We start from the raw sequence: 15,864 nt of genomic DNA, 5'->3' as shown, positions 1-15,864 counted from the left end.
ACTCCCAGCATGCAAAGCGGGAAAAGAGCCCCCACGTGACACTAAATGGGAGTCCTTTCCGACTCCCAGAACTCCAACTCCCAGCATGCAAAGCGGGAAAAGCGCCCCCACGTGACACCAAAGGGAGTCCTTTCCCACTTCCAGAACTGCAACTCCCAGCATGCAAAGCGGGAAAAGAGACCCCACGTGACACCAAAGGGAGTCCTTTCCCACTCCCAGAACTGCAACTCCCAGCATGCAAAGCGGGAAATGCGCCCCCACGTGACACTAAACGGGAGTCCTTTCTCACTCCCAGAACTGCAACTCCCAGCATGCAAAGCGGGAAAAGAGTCCCCACGTGACACTAAACGGGAGTTCTTTCCCACTCCCAGAACTCCAACTCCCAGCATGCAAAGCGGAAACAGCGCCCCCCCCACCTGACACCAAAGGGAGTTCTTTCCCACTCCCAGAACTGCAACTCCCAGCATGCAAAGCGGAAAAAGCTCCCCCCACGTGACACTAAACGGGAGTCCTTTCCCACTCCCAGAACTCCAACTCCCAGCATGCAAAGCGGGAAAAGCGCCCCCACGTGACACTAAACGGGAGTCCTTTCCCACTCCCAGAACTGCAACTCCCAGCATGCAAAGCGGGAAAAGCGCCCCCACGTGACACTAAACGGGAGTCCTTTCCCACTCCCAGAACTCCAACTCCCAGCATGCAAAGCAAGAAAAGCGCCCCCACGTGACACTAAACGGGAGTCCATTCCCACTCCCAGAACTACAACTCCCAGCATGCAAAGCGGGAAAAGCGCCCCCACTTGACACTAAACGGGAGTCTTTTCCCACTCCCAGAACTCCAACTCCCAGCATGCAAAGCGGGAAAAGCGCCCCCACGTGACACTAAACGGGAGTCCTTTCCCACTCCCAGAACTCCAACTCCCAGCATGCAAAGCAAGAAAAGCGCCCCACGTGACACTAAACGGGAGTCCTTTCCCACTCCCAGAACTCCAACTCCCAGCATGCAAAGCGGAAAAAGCGCCCCCCACGTGACACCAAAGGGAGTCCTTTCCCACTCCCAGAACTCCAACTCCCAGCATGCAAAGCGGGAAAAGCGCCCCCCACGTGACACTAAACGGGATTCCTTTCCCACTCCCAGAACTACAACTCCCAGCATGCAAAGCGGGAAAAGCGCCCCCACGTGACACTAAACGGGAGTCCATTCCCACTCCCAGAACTACAACTCCCAGCATGCAAAGCGGGAAAAGCGCCCCCACGTGACACTAAACGGGAGTCCTTTCCCACTCCCAGAACTCCAACTCCCAGCATGCAAAGCAAGAAAAGCGCCCCCACGTGACACTAAACGGGAGTCCTTTCCCACTCCCAGAACGCCAACTCCCAGCATGCAAAGCGGGAAAAGCGCCCCCACGTGACACCAAAGGGAGTCCTTTCCCACTCCCAGAACTGCAACTCCCAGCATGCAAAGCGGGAAAAGCGCCCCCACGTGACACCAAAGGGAGTCCTTTCCCACTCCCAGAACTCCAACTCCCAGCATGCAAAGCGGGAAAAGCGCCCCCACGTGACACCAAAGGGAGTCCTTTCCCACTCCCAGAACTCCAACTCCCAGCATGCAAAGCGGGAACAGCGCCCCACACGTGACACCAAAGGGAGTCCTTTCCCACTCCCAGAACTGCAACTCCCAGCATGCAAAGTGGGAAAAGAGACCCCACGTGACACCAAAGGGAGTCCTTTCCCACTCCCAGAACTGCAACTCCCAGCATGCAAAGCGGGAAATGCGCCCCCACGTGACACTAAACGGGAGTCCTTTCTCACTCCCAGAACTGCAACTCCCAGCATGCAAAGCGGGAAAAGAGTCCCCACGTGACACTAAACGGGAGTTCTTTCCCACTCCCAGAACTCCAACTCCCAGCATGCAAAGCGGGAAAAGCGCCCCATGTGACACCAAAGGGAGTCCTTTCCCACTCCCAGAACTGCAACTCCCAGCATGCAAAGCGGGAACAGCGCCCCCCACGTGATACCAAAGGGAGTCCTTTCCCACTCCCAGAACTCCAACTCCCAGCATGCAAAGCGGGAAAAGAGACCCCACGTGACACCAAAGGGAGTCCTTTTCCACTCCCAGAACTGCAACTCCCAGCATGCAAAGCGGGAAATGCGCCCCCACGTGACACTAAACGGGAGTTCTTTCCCACTCCCAGAACTCCAACTCCCAGCATGCAAAGCGGAAACAGCGCCCCCCACCTGACACCAAAGGGAGTTCTTTCCCACTCCCAGAACTGCAACTCCCAGCATGCAAAGCGGAAAAAACTCCCCCCACGTGACACTAAACGGGAGTCCTTTCCCACTCCCAGAACTCCAACTCCCAGCATGCCAAGCGGGAAATGCGCCCCCCACGTGACACCAAAGGGAGTCCTTACCCACTCCCAGAACTCCAACTCCCAGCATGCAAAGCAAGAAAAGCGCCCCCACGTGACACTAAACGGGAGTCCATTCCCACTCCCAGAACTACAACTCCCAGCATGGAAAGCGGGAAAAGCGCCCCCACGTGACACTAAACGGGAGTCTTTTCCCACTCCCAGAACTCCAACTCCCAGCATGCAAAGCGGGAAAAGCGCCCCCACGTGACACTAAACGGGAGTCCTTTCCCACTCCCAGAACTACAACTCCCAGCATGCAAAGCGGGAAAAGCGCCCCACGTGACACTAAACGGGAGTCCTTTCCCACTCCCAGAACTGCAACTCCCAGCATGCAAAGCGGAAAAAGCGCCCCCCACGTGACACCAAAGGGAGTCCTTTCCCACTCCCAGAACTCCAACTCCCAGCATGCAAAGCGGGAAAAGCGCCCCCCACGTGACACTAAACGGGAGTCCTTTCCCACTCCCAGAACTACAACTCCCAGCATGCAAAGCAGGAAAAGCGCCCCACGTGACACTAAACGGGAGTCCATTCCCACTCCCAGAACTACAACTCCCAGCATGCAAAGCGGGAAAAGCGCCCCCACGTGACACTAAACGAGAGTCTTTTCCCACTCCCAGAACTCCAACTCCCAGCATGCAAAGCGGGAAAAGCGCCCCCACGTGACACTAAACGGGAGTCCTTTCCCACTCCCAGAACTCCAACTCCCAGCATGTAATGCGGGAAAAGATCCCCCACGTGACACCAAAGGGAGTTCTTTCCCACTCCCAGAACTGCAACTCCCAGCATGCAAAGCGGGAAAAGCGCCCCCACGTGACTCCAAAGGGAGTCCTTTCCCACTCCCAGAACTACAACTCCCAGCATGCAAAGCGGGAAAAGCGCCCCCACGTGACACTAAACGGGAGTCCTTTCCCACTCCCAGAACTGCAACTCCCAGCATGCAAAGCGGAAAAAGCTCCCCCCACGTGACACTAAACGGGAGTCCTTTCCCACTCCCAGAACTCCAACTCCCAGCATGCAAAGCGGGAAAAGCGCCCCCCACGTGACACTAAACGGGAGTCCTTTCCCACTCCCAGAACTGCAACTCCCAGCATGCAAAGCGGGAAAAGCGCCCCCACGTGACACTAAACGGGAGTCCTTTCCCACTCCCAGAACTCCAACTCCCAGCATGCAAGGCGGGAAAAGCGCCCCCACGTGACACTAAACGGGAGTCTTTTCCCACTCCCAGAACTCCAACTCCCAGCATGCAAAGCGGGAAAAGCGCCCCCACGTGACAGTAAACGGGAGTCCTTTCCCACTCCCAGAACTCCAACTCCCAGCATGCAAAGCAAGAAAAGCGCCCCACGTGACACTAAACGGGAGTCCTTTCCCACTCCCAGAACTGCAACTCCCAGCATGCAAAGCGGAAAAAGCGCCCCCCACGTGACACCAAAGGGAGTCCTTTCCCACTCCCAGAACTGCAACTCCCAGCATGCAAAGCGGGAAAAGAGCCCCCAAGTGACACCAAAGGGAGTCCTTTCCCACTCCCAGAACTGCAACTCCCAGCATGCAAAGCGGAAAAAGCACCCCCACGTGACACCAAAGGGACTCCTTTCCCACTCCCAGAACTCCAACTCCCAGCATGCAAAGCGGGAAAAGCGCCCCCCACGTGACACCAAAGGGAGTCCTTTCCCACTCCCAGAACTCCAACTCCCAGCATGCAAAGCGGGAAAAGCGCCCCCACGTGACACTAAACAGAAGTGCTTTAATACTCCCAGAACTCCAATTCCCAGCATGCAAAGCGGGAAAAGTGCCCCACGTGACTCTAAACGGGCGTCCTGTCGCACTCCAAGAACTGCAACTCCCAGGATGCAAAGCGGAAAAAGCGCCCCCACGTGACACCAAAGGGAGTCCTTTCCCACTCCCAGAACTCCAACTCCCAGCATGCAAAGCGGGAAAAGCGCCCCCCACGTGACACCAAAGGGAGTCCTTTCCCACTCCCAGAACTCCAACTCCCAGCATGCAAAGCGGGAAAAGCGGCCCCACGTGACACCAAAGGGAGTCCTTTCCCACTCCCAGAACTGCAACTCCCAGCATGCAAAGCGGGAAAAGGACTCCCTTTTCGTGTCACGTGGGGGGCGCTTTTCCCGCTTTGCATGCTGGGAGATGGAGTTCTGGGAGTAGGAAGGGACTCCCGTTTAGTGTCACGTGGGGGCGCTTTTCCCGCTTTGCATGCTGGGAGTTGGAGTTCTGGGAGTGGGAAAGGACTCCCTTTTGTGTCACGTGGGGGGCGCTTAACCCGCTTTGCATGCTGGGAGTTGGAGTTCTGGGAGTGGGAAAGGACTCCCTTTTGGTGTCACGTGGGGGCTCTTTTCCCGCTTTGCATGCTGGGAGTTGGCGTTCTGGGAGTGGGAAAGGACTCCCATTTAGTGTCACATGGGGGCGCTTTTCCCGCTTTGCATGCTGGGAGTTGCAGTTCTGGGAGTGGGTAAGGACTCCCTTTGGTGTCACGTGGGGGGCGCATTTCCCGCTTGGCATGCTGGGAGTTGGAGTTCTGGGAGTGGGAAAGGACTCCCGTTTAGTGTCACGTGGGGGGAGTTTTTTCCGCTTTGCATGCTGGGAGTTGCAGTTCTGGGAGTGGGAAAGAACTCCCTTTGGTGTCAGGTGGGGGGCGCTGTTTCCGCTTTGCATGCTGGGAGTTGGAGTTCTGGGAGTGGGAAAGAACTCCCGTTTAGTGTCACGTGGGGGCGCATTTCCCGCTTTGCATGCTGGGAGTTGCAGTTCTGGGAGTGGAAAAGGACTCCCTTTGGTGTCACGTGGGGTCTCTTTTCCCGCTTTGCATGCTGGGAGTTGGAGTTCTGGGAGTGGGAAAGGACTCCCTTTGGTGTCACGTGGGGGGCGCTGTTCCCGCTTTGCATGCTGGGAGTTGCAGTTCTGGGAGTGGGAAAGGACTTCCTTTGGTGTCACATGGGGCGCTTTTCCCGCTTTGCATGCTGGGAGTTGGAGTTCTGGGAGTGGGAGTGGACTACCTTTTAGTGTCATGTGGGGGTGCTTTTCCCGCTTTGCATGCTGGGAGTTGGAGTTCTGGGAGTATTAAAGCACTCCCGTTTAGTGTCACGTGGGGCGCTTTTCCCGCTTTGCATGCTGGGAGTTGGAGTTCTGGGAGTGGGAAAGGACTCCCGTTTAGTGTCACGTGGGGGCTCTTTTCCCGCTTTGCATGCTGGGAATTGCAGTTCTGGGAGTGGGAAAGAACTCCCTTTGGTGTCACGTGGGGGATCTTTTCCCGCATTACATGCTGGGAGTTGGAGTTCTGGGAGTGGGAAAGGACTCCCTTTGGTGTCACGTGGGGGCGCTTTTCTCGCTTTGCATGCTGGGAGTTGGAGTTCTGGGAGTGGGAAAGGACTCCCTTTGGTGTCACGTGGGGGGCGCTTTTCCCGCTTTGCATGCTGGGAGTTGGAGTTCTGGGAGTGGGAAAGGACTCCCGTTTAGTGTCACGTGGGGCGCTTTTCCCGCTTTGCATGCTGGGAGTTGGAGTTCTGGGAGTGGGAAAGGACTCCCTTTGGTGTCACGTGGGGGGCGCTTTTCCCGCTTTGCATGCTGGGAGTTGCAGTTCTCGGAGTGGGAAAGGACTCCCTTTGGTGTCACGTGGGGGCTCTTTTCCCGCTTTTCTTGCTGGGAGTTGGAGTTCTGGGAGTGGGAAAGGACTCCCTTTCGTGTCACGTGGGGGCGCTTTTCCCGCTTTGCATGCTGGGAGTTGGAGTTCTGGGAGTGGGAAAGGACTCCCTTTGGTGTCACATGGGGGCGCTTTTTCCGCTTTGCATGCTGGGAGTTGCAGTTCTGGGAGTGGGAAAGGACTCCCTTTGGTGTCACTTGGGGGCTCTTTTCCCGCTTTGCATGCTGGGAGTTGGAGTTCTGGGAGTGGGAAAGGACTCCCTTTGGTGTCACTTGGGGGCTCTTTTCCCGCTTTGCATGCTGGGAGTTGGAGTTCTGGGAGTGGGAAAGGACTCCCTTTGGTGTCACGTGGGGGCGCTTTTTCCGCTTTGCATCCTGGGAGTTGCAGTTCTTGGAGTGCGACAGGACGCCCGTTTAGAGTCACGTGGGGCGCTTTTCCTGCTTTGCATGCTGGGAATTGGAGTTCTGGGAGTGCGACAGGACTCCCGTTTATTGTCACGTGGGGCACTTTTCCCGCTTTGCATGCTGGGAATTGGAGTTCTGGGAGTGTTAAAGCACTTCTGTTTAGTGTCACGTGGGGGCGCTTTTCCCGCTTTGCATGCTGGGAGTTGCAGTTCTTGGAGTGGGACAGGACTCCCTTTGGTGTCACTTGGGGGCGCTTTTCCCGCTTTGCATGCTGGGAGTTGGAGTTCTGGGAGTGGGAAAGGACTCCCTTTGGTGTCACGTGGGGGGGCGCTTTTCCCGCTTTGCATGCTGGGAGTTGGAGTTCTGGGAGTGGGAAAGGACTCCCTTTGGTGTCACTTGGGGGATCTTTTCCCGCATTACATGCTGGGAGTTGGAGTTCTGGGAATGGGAAAGGACTCCTTTTGGTGTCACGTGGGGGCGCTTTTCCCGCTTTGCATGCTGGGAGTTGCCGTTCTGGGAGTGGGAAAGGACTCCCATTTAGTGTCACGTGGGGGCGCTTTTCGCGCTTTGCATGCTGGGAGTTGGAGTTCTGGGAGTGGGAAAGGACTCCCTTTGGTGTCACGTGGGGGGCGCTTTTCCCGCTTTGCATGCTGGGAGTTGCAGTTCTGGGAGTGGGACAGGACTCCTGTTTGGTGTCACGTGGGGGGCTCTTTTCCCGCTTTGCATGCTGGGAGTTGGAGTTCTGGGAGTGGGAAAGGACTCCCTTTGGTGTCACGTGGGGGGCGCTTTTCCCGCTTTGCATGCTGGGAGTTGCAGTTCTGGGAGTGGGAAAGAACTCCCGTTTAGTGTCACGTGGGGCGCTTTTACCGCTTTGCATGCTGGGAGTTGGAGTTCTGGGAGTGGGAAAGGACTCCCTTTGGTGTCACTTGGGGGCTCTTTTCCCGCTTTGCATGCTGGGAGTTGGAGTTCTGGGAGTGGGAAAGGACTCCCTTTGGTGTCACGTGGGAGGCGCTTTTCCCGCTTTGCATGCTTGGAGTTGGAGTTCTGGGAGTGGGAAAGGACTCCCTTTGGTGTCACATGGGGCGCTTTTCCCGCTTTGCATGCTGGGAGTTGGAGTTCTGGGAGTGGGAGTGGACTACCTTTTAGTGTCATGTGGGGGTGCTTTTCCCGCTTTGCATGCTGGGAGTTGGAGTTCTGGGAGTATTAAAGCACTCCCGTTTAGTGTCACGTGGGGCGCTTTTCCCGCTTTGCATGCTGGGAGTTGGAGTTCTGGGAGTGGGAAAGGACTCCCGTTTAGTGTCACGTGGGGGCTCTTTTCCCGCTTTGCATGCTGGGAATTGCAGTTCTGGGAGTGGGAAAGAACTCCCTTTGGTGTCACGTGGGGGATCTTTTCCCGCATTACATGCTGGGAGTTGGAGTTCTGGGAGTGGGAAAGGACTCCCTTTGGTGTCACGTGGGGGCGCTTTTCCCGCTTTGCATGCTGGGAGTTGGAGTTCTGGGAGTGGGAAAGGACTCCCTTTGGTGTCACGTGGGGGCGCTTTTCCCGCTTTGCATGCTGGGAGTTGGAGTTCTGGGAGTGGGAAAGGACTCCCGTTTAGTGTCACGTGGGGGCGCTTTTCCCGCTTTGCATGCTGGGAGTTGGAGTTCTGGGAGTGGGAAAGGACTCCCGTTTAGTGTCACGTGGGGGCGCTTTTCCCGCTTTGCATGCTGGGAGTTGGAGTTCTGGGAGTGGGACAGGACTCCCTTTGGTGTCACGTGGGGCGCTTTTCCCGCTTTGCATGCTGGGAGTTGGAGTTCTGGGAGTGGGAAAGAACTCCCTTTGGTGTCACGTGGGGGATCTTTTCCCGCATTACATGCTGGGAGTTGGAGTTCTGGGAGTGGGAAAGGACTCCCTTTGGTGTCACTTGGGGGCTCTTTTCCCGCTTTGCATTCTGGGAGTTGGAGTTCTGGGAGTGGGAAAGGACTCCCTTTGGTGTCACTTGGGGGATCTTTTCCCGCATTACATGCTGGGAGTTGGAGTTCTGGGAATGGGAAAGGACTCCCTTTGGTGTCACTTGGGGGATCTTTTCCCGCATTACATGCTGGGAGTTGGAGTTCTGGGAATGGGAAAGGACTCCTTTTGGTGTCACGTGGGGGCGCTTTTCCCGCTTTGCATACTGGGAGTTGCAGTTCTGGGAGTGGGAAAGGACTCCCGTTTAGTGTCACGTGGGGCGCTTTTCCCGCTTTGCATGCTGGGAGTTGGAGTTCTGGGAGTGGGAAAGGACTCCCTTTGGTGTCACGTGGGGGGCGCTTTTCCCGCTTTGCATGCTGGGAGTTGGAGTTCTGGGAGTGGGAAAGAACTCCCTTTGGTGTCACGTGGGGGATCTTTTCCCGCATTACATGCTGGGAGTTGGAGTTCTGGGAGTGGGAAAGGACTCCCTTTGGTGTCACGTGGGGGCGCTTTTCCCGCTTTGCATACTGGGAGTTGCAGTTCTGGGAGTGGGAAAGGACTCCCGTTTAGTGTCACGTGGGGCGCTTTTCCCGCTTTGCATGCTGGGAGTTGGAGTTCTGGGAGTGGGAAAGGACTCCCTTTGGTGTCACGTGGGGGGCGCTTTTCCCGCTTTGCATGCTGGGAGTTGCAGTTCTCGGAGTGGGAAAGGACTCCCTTTGGTGTCACGTGGGGGCTCTTTTCCCGCTTTTCTTGCTGGGAGTTGGAGTTCTGGGAGTGGGAAAGGACTCCCTTTGGTGTCACGTGGGGGCTCTTTTCCCGCTTTTCTTGCTGGGAGTTGCAGTTCTCGGAGTGGGAAAGGACTCCCTTTGGTGTCACGTGGGGGCGCTTTTCCCGCTTTGCATGCTGGGAGTTGGAGTTCTGGGAGTGGGAAAGGACTCCCTTTGGTGTCACTTGGGGGCTCTTTTCCCGCTTTGCATGCTGGGAGTTGGAGTTCTGGGAGTGGGAAAGGACTCCCTTTGGTGTCACGTGGGGGCGCTTTTTCCGCTTTGCATCCTGGGAGTTGCAGTTCTTGGAGTGCGACAGGACGCCCGTTTAGAGTCACGTGGGGCGCTTTTCCTGCTTTGCATGCTGGGAATTGGAGTTCTGGGAGTGCGACAGGACTCCCGTTTATTGTCACGTGGGGCACTTTTCCCGCTTTGCATGCTGGGAATTGGAGTTCTGGGAGTGTTAAAGCACTTCTGTTTAGTGTCACGTGGGGGCGCTTTTCCCGCTTTGCATGCTGGGAGTTGCAGTTCTTGGAGTGGGACAGGACTCCCTTTGGTGTCACTTGGGGGCGCTTTTCCCGCTTTGCATGCTGGGAGTTGGAGTTCTGGGAGTGGGAAAGGAGTCCCTTTGGTGTCACGTGGGGGGCGCTTTTCCCGCTTTGCATGCTGGGAGTTGGAGTTCTGGGAATGGGAAAGGACTCCCTTTGGTGTCACTTGGGGGCTCTTTTCCCGCTTTGCATGCTGGGAGTTGGAGTTCTGGGAGTGGGAAAGGACTCCCTTTGGTGTCACGTGGGGGGCGCTTTTCCCGCTTTGCATGCTGGGAGTTGGAGTTCTGGGAATGGGAAAGGACTCCCTTTGGTGTCACTTGGGGGCTCTTTTCCCGCTTTGCATGCTGGGAGTTGGAGTTCTGGGAGTGGGAAAGGACTCCCTTTGGTGTCACGTGGGGGCGCTTTTTCCGCTTTGCATGCTGGGAGTTGGAGTTCTGGGAGTGGGAAAGGACTCCCTTTGGTGTCACTTGGGGGCTCTTTTCCCGCTTTGCATGCTGGGAGTTGGAGTTCTGGGAGTGGGAAAGGACTCCCTTTGGTGTCACGTGGGGGGCGCTTTTTCCGCTTTGCATGCTGGGAGTTGGAGTTCTGGGAGTGGGGAAAGGACTCCCGTTTAGTGTCACGTGTGGCGCTTTTCCCGCTTTGCATGCTGGGAGTTGGAGTTCTGGGAGTGGGAAAGGACTCCCTTTGGTGTCACTTGGGGGCTCTTTTCCCGCTTTGCATTCTGGGAGTTGGAGTTCTGGGAGTGGGAAAGGACTCCCTTTGGTGTCACTTGGGGGATCTTTTCCCGCATTACATGCTGGGAGTTGGAGTTCTGGGAATGGGAAAGGACTCCCTTTGGTGTCACTTGGGGGATCTTTTCCCGCATTACATGCTGGGAGTTGGAGTTCTGGGAATGGGAAAGGACTCCTTTTGGTGTCACGTGGGGGCGCTTTTCCCGCTTTGCATGCTGGGAGTTGCCGTTCTGGGAGTGGGAAAGGACTCCCATTTAGTGTCACGTGGGGGCGCTTTTCGCGCTTTGCATGCTGGGAGTTGGAGTTCTGGGAGTGGGAAAGGACTCCCTTTGGTGTCACGTGGGGGCGCTTTTCCCGCTTTGCATGCTGGGAGTTGCAGTTCTGGGAGTGGGACAGGACTCCTGTTTGGTGTCACGTGGGGGGCTCTTTTCCCGCTTTGCATGCTGGGAGTTGGAGTTCTGGGAGTGGGAAAGGACTCCCTTTGGTGTCACGTGGGGGGCGCTTTTCCCGCTTTGCATGCTGGGAGTTGCAGTTCTGGGAGTGGGACAGGACTCCCGTTTAGTGTCACGTGGGGCGCTTTTACCGCTTTGCATGCTGGGAGTTGGAGTTCTGGGAGTGGGAAAGGACTCCCTTTGGTGTCACTTGGGGGCTCTTTTCCCGCTTTGCATGCTGGGAGTTGGAGTTCTGGGAGTGGGAAAGGACTCCCTTTGGTGTCACGTGGGAGGCGCTTTTCCCGCTTTGCATGCTTGGAGTTGGAGTTCTGGGAGTGGGAAAGGACTCCCTTTGGTGTCACGTGGGGGCGCTTTTCCCGCTTTGCATGCTGGGAGTTGGAGTTCTGGGAGTGGGAAAGGACTCCCGTTTAGTGTCACGTGGGGGCGCTTTTCCCGCTTTGCATGCTGGGAGTTGGAGTTCTGGGAGTGGGAAAGGACTCCCGTTTAGTGTCACGTGGGGGCGCTTTTCCCGCTTTGCATGCTGGGAGTTGGAGTTCTGGGAGTGGGAAAGGACTCCCGTTTAGTGTCACGTGGGGGCGCTTTTCCCGCTTTGCATGCTGGGAGTTGCAGTTCTGGGAGTGGGAAAGGACTCCCGTTTAGTGTCACGTGGGGGCGCTTTTCCCGCTTTGCATGCTGGGAGTTGCAGTTCTGGGAGTGGGAAAGGACTCCCTTTGGTGTCACGTGGGGGCGCTTTTCCCGCTTTGCATGCTGGGAGTTGCAGTTCTGGGAGTGGGAAAGGACTCCCTTTGGTGTCACGTGGGGGCGCTTTTCCCGCTTTGCATGCTGGGAGTTGCAGTTCTGGGAGTGGGAAAGGACTCCCTTTGGTGTCACGTGGGGGCGCTTTTCCCGCTTTTCTTGCTGGGAGTTGGAGTTCTGGGAGTGGGAAAGGACTCCCTTTGGTGTCACGTGGGGGCTCTTTTCCCGCTTTTCTTGCTGGGAGTTGGAGTTCTGGGAGTGGGAAAGGACTCCCGTTTAGTGTCATGTACGGGAGACACACACACACACACACACAAACACACAGCTTTGAAGAAACTTGCCAAGAAAAGAGCCGTAGGACTCAGACATTTTTGAATATTGCATAAGAAAATCAGCCTCAAGATAATAAATTTGCTTTCTATGTCCCAAAAGAAAAATAAGGGGGGAAATTGGTGCGGAGGATATGCAATATTAGCCCCCTTCACAAGTTGAAAGTTAAATTCAAAGTGAAGGGGGAGGGTAGCAAGCCCTCCCAACCTTTGCCGGAAGGGTCCTTGGAGCACCCAGCAAGAAAGAGAGTCAAGAGTCCGAACGGTGATCCAAAATAAGCACACCTTTATTTTCCGTACGGGGTGACAGCCACCTAGATGGCAATTCCAAGACTGTCACACCCATTTGTCTTTCTTCAAACCTTTCAAAAATGCAAGCATAGCTTAAGCAACATCTTCTTCAAGTTACCTTTTAACATTTCTTAATAATTCCCCAGAACCAGTTCATTGGTTCATTCCTGTCTTCCTGCCTTCCTGGCAAGTTTCCACAGTTCTGGTTAATCTTTCACAATCCCCATTGTTCCTCTCTATCTCTAGTTTAGATTGCATGGCCATGCTATGCTGTAATCATTAAACTGCCCAATCTTTCTGTAGTCATTTCAGGTGCCTGTCCCTCTCAAGAGTGTGATCAATTTCTGAATTAAGTTGCACCTTTAATATATCAAACATGACAGACACCTTTACATGATGCATCTCAGGTTCCTAAAACTAACAGAATAAGTCGAAGGCTTTCATGGCCGGCATCCATAACCTTTTTGTGGGTTTTTTGGGCTCTGTGGCCATGTTCTAGAAGAGTCTATTCCTGACATTTCGCCAGCATCTGTGGCATTTGGCATCTTCAGATAAATTTCTCTAAAGATACTATGGATTCTGGCCACGAAAGCCTTTGACTTATTTTGTTAGTTTTAGGAACATGAGATGCATCTTGGATAACTTGGCTTGGCATAAAGGTGTCTGTCATGTTTGATATATATTAAAGGTACAACTTAACTGAGAAGTTAATTACAGATTGAATTTATTTAAATGGAGCTACAAGGGCTGAAGTGTAAGGAACATTTGAATCGCCTTGCTTTTGCAAATTTTGCGAGGAGCCGGCGGAAAAGTCATCAATAAAAAATGGGATAAGGCTATTAACATGAATAAAACAAAGACATTTATTTTGCCTCCTCTAGTCCTCTGTTGTTTGAAACACTCCTTCCCATTAAAATCAACTGAAAAAGGGAAAAACTAAGACCCAGACTTACAATTATGTATGCAGTGTTACATAAGTCTACCAGCTATATAGTTCTGAGAATAATGTATGTGTGAGGGACTAAATATATGAACACACTGTCTTAAACATTTTAGAATTACAGTTAGAATATATCAATTGGAGAAGAAAATATTCTATAACCCACTTTCCCCCAAATTTTCCATTAACCCTTGTATTTCCCCTCTGTATTTCCCCTCTAGACCTAAATTATATCTCTAATTCAGATCAAGGGAAAATAAACTTTAAAATCCACAAACAAGCAACACCTTTATTAGAGCATGTACATTTATTGGTCAATCAAATGCATCGTACAGGCTTTCAAAGCCTCAGGCAAAAAATATTGATTTTAAAATACACTGGGGCTGACTGGGGTATCAAAGATAGATTAAAGCGCATTTAAAGCATCCCGCAAATAAAGCAAAAATGGCGAGTAATTGTGCAAATGGTTATCGCACGCAATTGCACAAATGATATTGGAAATGCATTGTTGCTGAAATGCTGAAAGTAAAAAGATGCACATTTTTCGGGCTATGTGGCCATGTTGTAGAAGAGTTTATTCCTGATGTTTCGCAAACATCTGTGGCTCAAATGCTGGCGAAACATCAGAAATAAACTCTTATAGAACATGGCCACATAGCCCAAAAAACCCACAGAAAACTATGCACATTAATGCTTCTTTGGGACCACTTTAATGGTGGGATTTGTGTGACATCATGTGAAATCGTTTCGCGTAATTATGTGATTTTTCTGGGATATTCACGGGATAAACTCCCAATCTCCTTCATATGATAAACTCCATACAGGAGAAGAAAAGTGATAATGTTAGACCCCTACATTTTGTATTAGATGCTCTTTCTGTTGTTTAGTTGGTTTGGAGGCATCTCAATATAGGCAGAGAGGGCACTTCCTCCTTTAGTTGGTTTGGAGGCACTCCCAATATACGCAGAGGGCATCAAGACATAGTGAGATTTTAAACTCCCAAATTGTTGCCAACTGCCCTTGATTCGAACCCAATTCAAGGTGACCATGTGGATGAAACAAAGTAACTGTTAAATGGATCTGTAATTGGTTGATCGGCCGAACCCAAAGGGTGCTCAACAATGGCTCTTTTTCAGCCTGGAGAGAAGTGACCAGTGGGGTCCCACAGGGCTCTGTTCTGGGCCCAGTGCTATTCAACATCTTTATCAATGACCTGGATGACAGCATTAAGAGCATACGTATCAAATTTGCAGATGACACCAAATTAGGAGGAATAGCTAATACTCCAGAGGACAGGATCAAGATACAAAATGATCTGAATAGACTAGAAAGCTGGGCCAAAGCTAACAAAATGAAATCCAACACAGAGAAATGAAAGGTACTGCACTTAGGGCGGAAAAATGAAATACACAGATATAGGATGGGAGACACATGGTGCGATGCGGCAGCTAAAAAGGCCAATGCAATTTTAGGCTGCATCAATAAAAGTATAGTGTCTAGATCAAGAGAAGTAATTGTGCCATTTTACCCTGCTTTGGACAGGCCCCACCTGGAATATTGTGTCCAGTTCTGGGCACCACAATTCAAAAAGGACATTGAGAAACTGGAGCATGTCCAGAGGAGGGCGACTAAAATGGTGAAAGGTCTGGAAACCTTGCCTTATGAGGAACGACTTAGGGAGCTGGGGATGTTTAGCCTGGAGAAGAGAAGGTTAAGAGGTGATATGATAGCCCTGTTTAAATATTTGAAAGGATGTCATATTGAAGAGGGAGCAAGCTTGTTTTCTGCTGCTCCAGAGAACAGGACCCGGAACAATGGATGCAAGCTACAGGAAAAGAGATTCCACCTCAACATTAGGAGGAACTTCCTGACAGTAAGGTCTGTTCGACAGTGGAACAAACTCCCTTGGAGTGTGGTGGAGTCTCCTTCCTTGGAGGTCTTCAAGCAGAGGCTGGATGGCCATCTGTTGGGGATGCTTTGATTTGGATTTCCTGCATGGCAGAATGGGGTTGGACTGGATGGCCCTTGCGGTCTCTTCCAACTCTGTGATTCTATGATTCTATGAAACATCTCCAAGACCTTCTGTCCTCCACTGTTTTGCCTAAGTCTTGGAGATTCAGACCCAAGACCTCCCTAAGAGAGGTCCATCCACTTAGTCTTCTGCTCTTTCTGCTACTTTCTACGTTTCCTATCAATATTGTCTTTTCCAATGTCTTTTCTGTGCCTTTTCAGGATGTGGCCCAAGTATGACAGCCTCCGTTTTGTCATTTGGCTTCCAAGGAGATTTCAGGCTCATTCGGCTCTAGGACCCAATTGTTTGTCTTTTTGGCCATCTATAGTATTCTCAGCATGCTTCTCCAGCACCGCATCTCATATTAATTGCTATTCTTTTTTTAATTGACACTTTTTATAATATACATAGATTAAAACAGTACAAACATAATTATAACATCGATAAATATCTGAAAACATATAAATTAATTTCTGGTGCTGGCCATGTGCCGTAATAAATTCATTCATTCATTCATTCATTTCATCCCTCCACCCAACTCTTCTTCTGAATTCTTCATTGATGAATGTGATAATGTGCATTATTAATATATTCCCCTTTTATTCGTTCTAATTGCCTTCCACCTCCTATTTTAACATTCGCTTTCTTATTAAATGTAACTGTGTGTGAA

This window comes from Sceloporus occidentalis, unplaced genomic scaffold, assembly GCF_023333645.1.
Source record: "Sceloporus occidentalis isolate IW3139 unplaced genomic scaffold, rSceOcc1.0.p SCAF_20, whole genome shotgun sequence".
NCBI lineage: Eukaryota > Metazoa > Chordata > Lepidosauria > Squamata > Phrynosomatidae > Sceloporus > Sceloporus occidentalis.
This window is presented reverse-complemented; position numbering follows the sequence as displayed.